Source organism: Phyllostomus discolor, chromosome 5, assembly GCF_004126475.2.
Source record: "Phyllostomus discolor isolate MPI-MPIP mPhyDis1 chromosome 5, mPhyDis1.pri.v3, whole genome shotgun sequence".
Lineage (NCBI taxonomy): Eukaryota > Metazoa > Chordata > Mammalia > Chiroptera > Phyllostomidae > Phyllostomus > Phyllostomus discolor.
Genome location: NC_040907.2, coordinates 94,636,924 through 94,644,446, shown reverse-complemented (window position 1 = coordinate 94,644,446; position 7,523 = coordinate 94,636,924). Strand labels below are relative to the sequence as shown.

At 41.8% G+C, this 7,523-nt stretch overlaps 1 long non-coding RNA gene and 1 pseudogene across 1 annotated transcript; one reads left to right on the top strand and one right to left on the bottom strand.

The window, feature by feature from the left end:
* Positions 1-344: 344 nt before the first annotated feature.
* LOC118500751 lies at positions 345-6,882 on the bottom strand. The gene is made up of 3 exons (XR_004903338.1): positions 6,626-6,882; positions 5,576-5,581; positions 345-356 (listed from the first exon to the last, which is right to left on the bottom strand). It is a non-coding gene; the product is annotated as an uncharacterized LOC118500751 (long non-coding RNA).
* On the top strand, positions 3,396-4,706 carry LOC114496986 (annotated as a pseudogene).
* Positions 6,883-7,523: the final 641 nt, after the last annotated feature.

Sequence of the window (7,523 nt, the reverse complement as noted above, 5' to 3'; positions counted from 1 at the left end):
GAGTCTCCACTCTGCCAAAACCACGTGGTTCTTTTCTCAATGGCTGCCATGTGTCAGTTTTTAATCCCTGTGCCAATCTTCCTCTGCAGCCCCATTTCCGATTCCTCCTATAGTCAGTTACACCTGTCAGCACTCATATCCTTCCAGCTTCACTGGGCTGCCATCGTGAGTCTGGGCAGGCCTGGCCCAATGTCATGAAGCCAATCTTCTCTGAGCTCCCATGCAGGTGCTGTGTAACTGCGCTGTAACTCAGGGGACGTGCCCCCCAGTTACATCTAGGTGGGGAAGCTACTTCCATTCCCCTGGCTCAGAGCATGGCCGCAGCTATTTAACATATCTGTGCAACCAGTCAAAGGCTATAGATATGTTAAATGACCACACAAGAGGTTAGCTGCAAAGCTGTGGCTGCACAAAACAGCTCTCAATGGCCCTGCTCCATTTGTCCCTTTCCCCAACCCACACCTGTTGTGGGTGGTGAGGACATCTTAATACTTCCTGAAAACCTTGAGTTCTGGGCCCCATTCCAAATTCCTATTTGGGGCCCCTCTCTTGGCTACACCCTGTCACATTACCTATAGCTGTCCTTTTCTGTAGTATTGCATGCTATCAGTTTTTTAATTCTCTTTTCTCCTCCCTACAAGTGATGGTGGTTTCTCTAATTTTTAGACCTTTCTAGCTGAGCAGATGCAGTAGTGATGCTAATTCCCTCTGCATTTCTTTCTGAAAATAACTGAAGTTGTCACTCTACTGGCAGCTTAATATATTTTTTAAAAAATGACTTGCTTAATATACTTAAAAAAATGACCTCCCATCAATTCTCACACTTCTCTCCTCTCCAGGCTGCTTAAACTGGAAGTACTACTCACAACTGCAGGGAAGAACACAAACACAATTCTCCACCCACTTCCTGAGCCTGTGCCTTAAGGCACATCCTAAAGGAATAACCTTTTCTTAAAAAGTTGCTTCTCTGTCTGTATTCACAGGAACATATTTGTTCCAACAGTATACAGTGAGCATGTGTTTAGGATTGACATGCTTTGCCTGGAGGATCTTCCCAAGTCAGCCAGGTGAGGTCCGGATTTTCTTCTGTTACTCATGTTTTCAAGGACAATGGGTGAGCTACAAGAACCTTGGAGGGGGCTTATGACCATGAGTTATACAGTGTGTGTATTCATTCACTTAAAAAAATATTTACTTAGCTCCTACTAAGCCCAGCTCTGTGCTAGGTACTGTGAATAAATAATAGCAAGTGGTCAGACTTTTGACTTGTACAGCAGAAGCTGTGAACCAGGTATTGTTCTAAGTGTTTAATATATATTAACTAAACAAATAGGCTGGTCTTTGGCTCTGGGGAAATACATACATACAGTGTGGTTAAGGATGTTGCCAAAAAGTTCCACATGTTAACAGGTCTTAAGAAGGCTAAAAAACCAAACTGACACCAACATCTAAATCCATCAAAAAGGAATCGAGGACTAATTTAATTAGAAGAAAAAAGGGACAATTAAAGCTAGAAGGCAAAACAAAGACACAAACCATACCAGGATATTGCACCTGGGCACTGGGGAGTGGGTAGAGAGCTTCATGGTATTCCTTACTGCTTGTACCAGAGCTATGAAAACACATCGCCTTTGGCCAGCCTGAGCACAAATACCAGTCACCTTATTTTCCTAGCCAGGCAGTGGGTACTGGTGCCTGAGAATGCCTTCAACTATAGCCTAGACCTATACAAGAGGGGGATGATTAAGGTCATTCTCTCCTAGATGAATCTCAACCTAAGCCTGTCTCTCTTCAAAGCCAACACTGAGGACTTGGGCATGCAGGTGAGTCTTTAGGTAGACAAGTTGGTGTAGTGCTTCCTGGGACCTGGGACCTTGCTCAGCTGCAAACCCTTGGGGCAGCATGAGCTACAAGGAGCCCCTGTCAGCCTGGTGAGTCTGTTAGCCAGTGCTTAACCACAGGGGCCTGATGGGCTGTGGAGAGGAAGGAGCTTTCTGGTCCTGCAGAGGAGTCGTCAGCAGCAGCCACCACCAAGGCCAAGGTCAGGAGGAACTAGAGCAGGATATTGTGCTGGAGAAGGAAGATGCCACGAGTCTTCAGGAAAAGAAGAGCAAGCAGGCCAGGGTGATGCTGTCAATCCACATGGGAAGCCTAACTTCCAGATTTTGGACCTAAAATATGACTGTTTTTTATATTATAAGAGTAGATAGTAGAGTGCCTAGGTGTGGTGCATTTCTGGCATTGATAAAGTTTATTTCAAACAACTCTGTTGAAAATGCCAAAAAAGTTCTCACTTTTATTGAGTAAAAGCAATCCATATCATACCTGTTCAAAATCTCCTTGTTTCTGTTGTCAAAAGAAAAGTCTATATTGAACTAAGGAGGCCTCATTTGTAGGAACTCTGTGATTACTTCAAAGACAGGAGATTCTCTTGTGGTAATACACTCATATACAGCTTTAAAAACATTGTGTGCCAGGCATTGTGACTTATACAGGATATCAAAACTCTTCTTGTAAGTTACTGTACTGTTTTCTTTTGTGCAGCTTAGCTCTGGCCTTTTATCCTTTTTGTAGGTTGTATAACCATTTTATAATGTAAATAGAATAAATAGAATAAAAATAAATGCATGTAAAATAGAAAGAAAAGAAAGGATCAAAACTCAGGCCATCTTGGAGCCTGGGGCCCTTGAAGACTGGCTGAACTAGTTACAGAAGATACACAGACTGTCACCATATTCCATTCCACTTCATTGCAGGTCAGCAGCTTTCAACACCAGGGCTGTGGGTGGGGAAACAGGGTACAAAAGATTTTCAGTTGAAAAAGGGGTCACATTCCTAGAGTCTTGATGTATTCTTGTTCCTCTGGGGATGCTTCTGGTTTGTCAACATTCTTTTCCTTTGTCTTCAGAGTTGGGTGAGACTGAACTTTCACTGGGGCATCTATAAAGTACCTAATACACTGGTATCTCCAAGGGGAGAAACAGCATATAAAAGATTGCAAAAAATTATGAACTCTAAGGCTTTTACTTGGTAATTCCATCTGTACAGCAGTGGTCCTCAGAATGTGGTCCTGGACAAGAAATATCAGCACCACTTGGGAACTTGGCTTCCATAGCAATCTGGGGTTTAATGGGTCCTCCAGGTGATTCTGATTCTAAAATTTCAGTCGTGTGAATGAAAAAGGGGCCATGTAATGAACCTAACAGGCTCGGGGGCCTCATGGTAGGCTTGACAAGCCAGTGACCAAAATATCCACACAAGATGGTCTGATTACAAATTCCTAACGGGGCAGGTCATGGTTGGCAGTCACATTCTGACCTACAGCTTACTTAGCAAAGGTTAATGTTACCTTAAGTGAGCCCTGTCCATTGCTCTTATACATCCAGGATAACATATCTTAAAATGTCAGAGTAGAGCAGAAAGTGGGCACTGGATGGGTCTGTGGTGGGGTCAGTTGGCTCCTGTTCTATGTCTTCTCTGTGACTGATAGAACTTGATTAAAAATGTCTAAGCAACAACTAGCCCAGTTTATAAATCCAGAAACTCCTGGCTGTGTTGGATTTGTAAATCTTCCCAACCAAGTTCACCAAAAATCATTCAAAAAAAGTATTGAGTTCACACTAATGGTGGTTGGTGAATCAGGTCTAGGAAAATCTACTTTCATAAATAGCTTATTCCTGATGGCTCTCTACCCAGAAAGAATCATACCTGGAGCTGCAAAGAAAATCAAAAGAACAGTCCAAATTGAGGCTTCAACTGTTGAGACTGAAGAGCAAGGGGTGAAGCTGCACCTGACAGTGGTAGGCATACCTGGCTATGGTGACACCATCAACTGCAGGGACTGCTTCAAGACCATCATCTGGTACATCAACCAGCAGCTCCAGCAGTACCTGCATGACTAGAGCAGCCCTAGCCATTGGCACATCGTGGACAATAGGGTGCACTGCTGCTTCTACTCCATCTCGCCCTTTGGACACAGGCTGAAGCCCTTAGATGTTGCGTTCATGAAGGCAATACACAACAAGGTCAATATTGTGCCTGTCATTGCTAAAGCCCACACATTCACTCTGAAGGAACAAGAGCACTTCAAGAAAAGGATTCTGGATGAAATTGAAGGACACAACATCAAAATCTATCACTTTCCTGATGCAGAGTCAGATGAAGACGAAGATTTTAAAAAGCAGGCTCGGCTTCTCAAGTTGCAGTAACCCCTTCTATGTGGTTGGATCCAATCAGCTGATTGAAGCCAAAGGCAAGAAGGTTGAGACCCCTCTATGTGTGGGGGTGTGGTGGAGGTGGAGAACCCAGAGCACAATGATTTCTGAAGCTGAGGACAATGCTCATCACTCACATGCAGGACCTCCAGGATGTGACCCAGGACTTCTGCTCTGAGAGGCTCAGGAGAGGTGGCAGAAAAGTGGAAAATGAGAACATGAACAAAAAACAGATCTTTCTAGAAAAATAAGCTGAGCTCCACTGTATTGAGATGATCACCAGAATGCAGGCACAGCTGCAGATGCAGGGTGGCAACAGCAACCCCGCGGTGCGAGCACCACATTGTGAGAAAACACTCTGGATGAATAACACTCTGGAAAAAGTCTGGATAAATATTCTGGATGAATAATCTATTTCTGTGTTTTCAGGAAATTGTTGGAGAGGTGCCCATCCACACTTTACAGTGCCTGTGACTCGAAAATTTAATTTTTTAAAAACTTTTGATGTGTTCTTTTGTATGCAGCACTTCTAACATTCGTATTCATTGTAGAGGGTAGACTTTATATTTTGTGAGTGAACTTTGCCTTTTCACTTTCTTCCACTGTATGTAACCACTAACATTAGTTAGAATGGATTTCCAGGGATCAGGCAGCATGTTAATATGTTTTGGCTGACCTAACCCTCTAGTCCTGAAGGAGCACTCTTTTTATTATTATTTTTTTCTTTTTAAAATATATTTTATTGATTATACTATTACAGTTGTCCCATTTCCACCCTTTATTCCCCTCCACTCTGCACACCGCCTCCCACCCACATCCCCCCTTTAGTTCATGTCCATGTGTCATAAATTCTTTAGTTTCTGCATTTCCCATACTATCCTTGCCCTCCCCTTGTTTATTTTCTACCTATCGTCTATGCTACTTATTCTCTGTACCTTTTCCCCTTCTCTCCTCCTTCCATTCCCCTGTTGCTAACCCTCCATGTGATCTTCACTTCTGTGGTTCTGTTCCTGTTCTAATTGTTTGCTTAGTTTGCTTTTGTTTTAGGTGTGGTTGTTAATAATAGTGAGTTTGCTGTCTTTTTACAGTTCATATTTTTTATCTTCTTTTTCTTAGATAAATCCTTTTAACATTTCATATAATAAGGGCTGGGTGATGATGAACTCCTTTAACTTGACCTTATCTGGGAACCTCTTTATCTGCCCTTCCACTGTAAATGAAAGCTTTGTTGGATAGAGCAATCTTGGATGTAGGTCCTTGCCTGTCATGACTTGGAATACTTCTTTCCAGCCCCTTCTTGCCTGTAGGGTCACTTTTGAGAAATCAGCTGACAGTCTGATGGGAACTCCTTTGTAGGTGACTGTCCCCTTATCTCTTGCTGCTTCTAGAATTCTTTCCTTCATTTTAATCTTGACTAATGTAATTATGATGTGCCTTGGTGGGAGGAGAACTCTTGATTTTTTTCAGAACATTCATACCCAGAATGTTCCTGAGTGGTATAGTATAGAGACATGGACCTAGTGACACAGAACCATTTCTGTAACACCCTACTTAGTAAGGTACAGAACCATTTGCTCACCCAAGAGCTTGTGTGGAAATGTTTCCCTGCCTCCTACCCTCACTTCTGTTTGAGACCAACACCAAAAAACAGTTTTGCTGCTATAATTTAATACCTTTCATTCATCTGTACATATATCTTTTTAACAAATGAAACAATAGAATTATCTAATGAGATACATGTTTATATTTAAAAAGTGTTTTAAAAACAGGCCTTTAGGGATAAATTTTAGTAGTCTCTAGATTCTTACACTAGGTCACTTTTTTAAACCACTGTGCAAAGAACTTGCCACAGCCACTTTTTGTGGTGTTTTCCACTAGTACTTGTTTCATGGAAAAAGAGTATCCAAGAGTTGCAGTTTTCACAGTGCAACTAAGATTCTTACCAATACAAAGTCAATAAACTATTTTTGCCCAAATTAAAAAATACCTTTTAAAAGGAAATTAGCAGTTGATGTGTTTAGAAACTAACCTTTGTATATTTTTACTGCACTTTAATATATTTTTATAACTGCAGGTACAGAAGATCTGCCTCAGCAGTGGAAATCAGGGTCCTTTGGTGGGTGGGTGCCAAACCCAGACTTGTCATAGGCCCTGAGGTTTCAGCCCCCTGAAGCCCAAAGTGCCAATCAGGTTTTTCTGATTTGGCTTTTCTTTAACTGTTTCTTTTTTAAATGGTTTTCTGAAGGGAGGCAAATTGCACTGCTCTTTTTTTTTTTTATGTGCGAACAGTCTCACCTATTTTTAGCCACCACCATTTCCTTCATTATTTGTGATGCAAATTTCTCCATGCATCCAATGAGAATAAAAGACATTTCAAATCTGCACCATAGCCTGGTTGCAGGTGCCACAACTGGTGGGTTTTCTGTGCTTTGTGACCTTGGCCCTTCCCTCCCTTCCAGGCGTGTCTCTGTCCATCACTCTGAGGGTCCTTCACTCTGTCTCACCCTCTGAGGGTGCTGGTGCTCCAGGGCCTGCTTTTATTTTTCAGCATTTCTACTGAAATTGAGAAAGAAACCGACAAATGAAGGGGAACCTGTAAGGAGCAGGTGCTGGTTCACTGTTTTCATTTTGCTGTAATGGGGTGAGGGGGTAAAAATGCTTACCCCCTGGAGAATATGCTTAATCCAAGGATGAAGAGGGTTTTTAGTTTTGGCCAAAAAATAAAATGAGGTCAAAAGATTTTTGTTAGCAAGTGCACTTGCTAACTTGGCCCCTTCACTATGACACAATTGTGAATGATCCGAAGCTTTAGGTTAAGGCACACTGCACAAAGTTTTTACCAAGAAAAATGTTCCATGACTTGAAAGACCTCTAAGGCCAATTACTTGGGTCCTTTTGGCATTTATTAACGGTGCTAATGAAAAGGGGGCATGGAGCATTTGCAAGTGGTCTATGTATGCTCTGTGTATGTGAGTGAGGAAGACTGCTTCTCGGGGCCTAATGATAGCTATGGGGTGTGTGTGGACTTAAACCTTTACATCCTTTTACTTTTGTTGACCAAACTGAAATAAATATTTTTGCCAATAGATAATTATTTTTTTTACTAAGAGATACTCTTTACCTATAGAAATGTATTTTGAAAACTTATTTTATGCAGACATTTTGTATCCATTGAAACTAACCTTTCATCAGTAAAGCACTACTGTTGAAAAAATGTCAGAATAATTTTCTTTTTTAAGCCCCCAAGACAGAACAACTGCAGGCACCAGAGCACAGACCACAGAGTCCCTCATTGTTATCTTCTTCCCC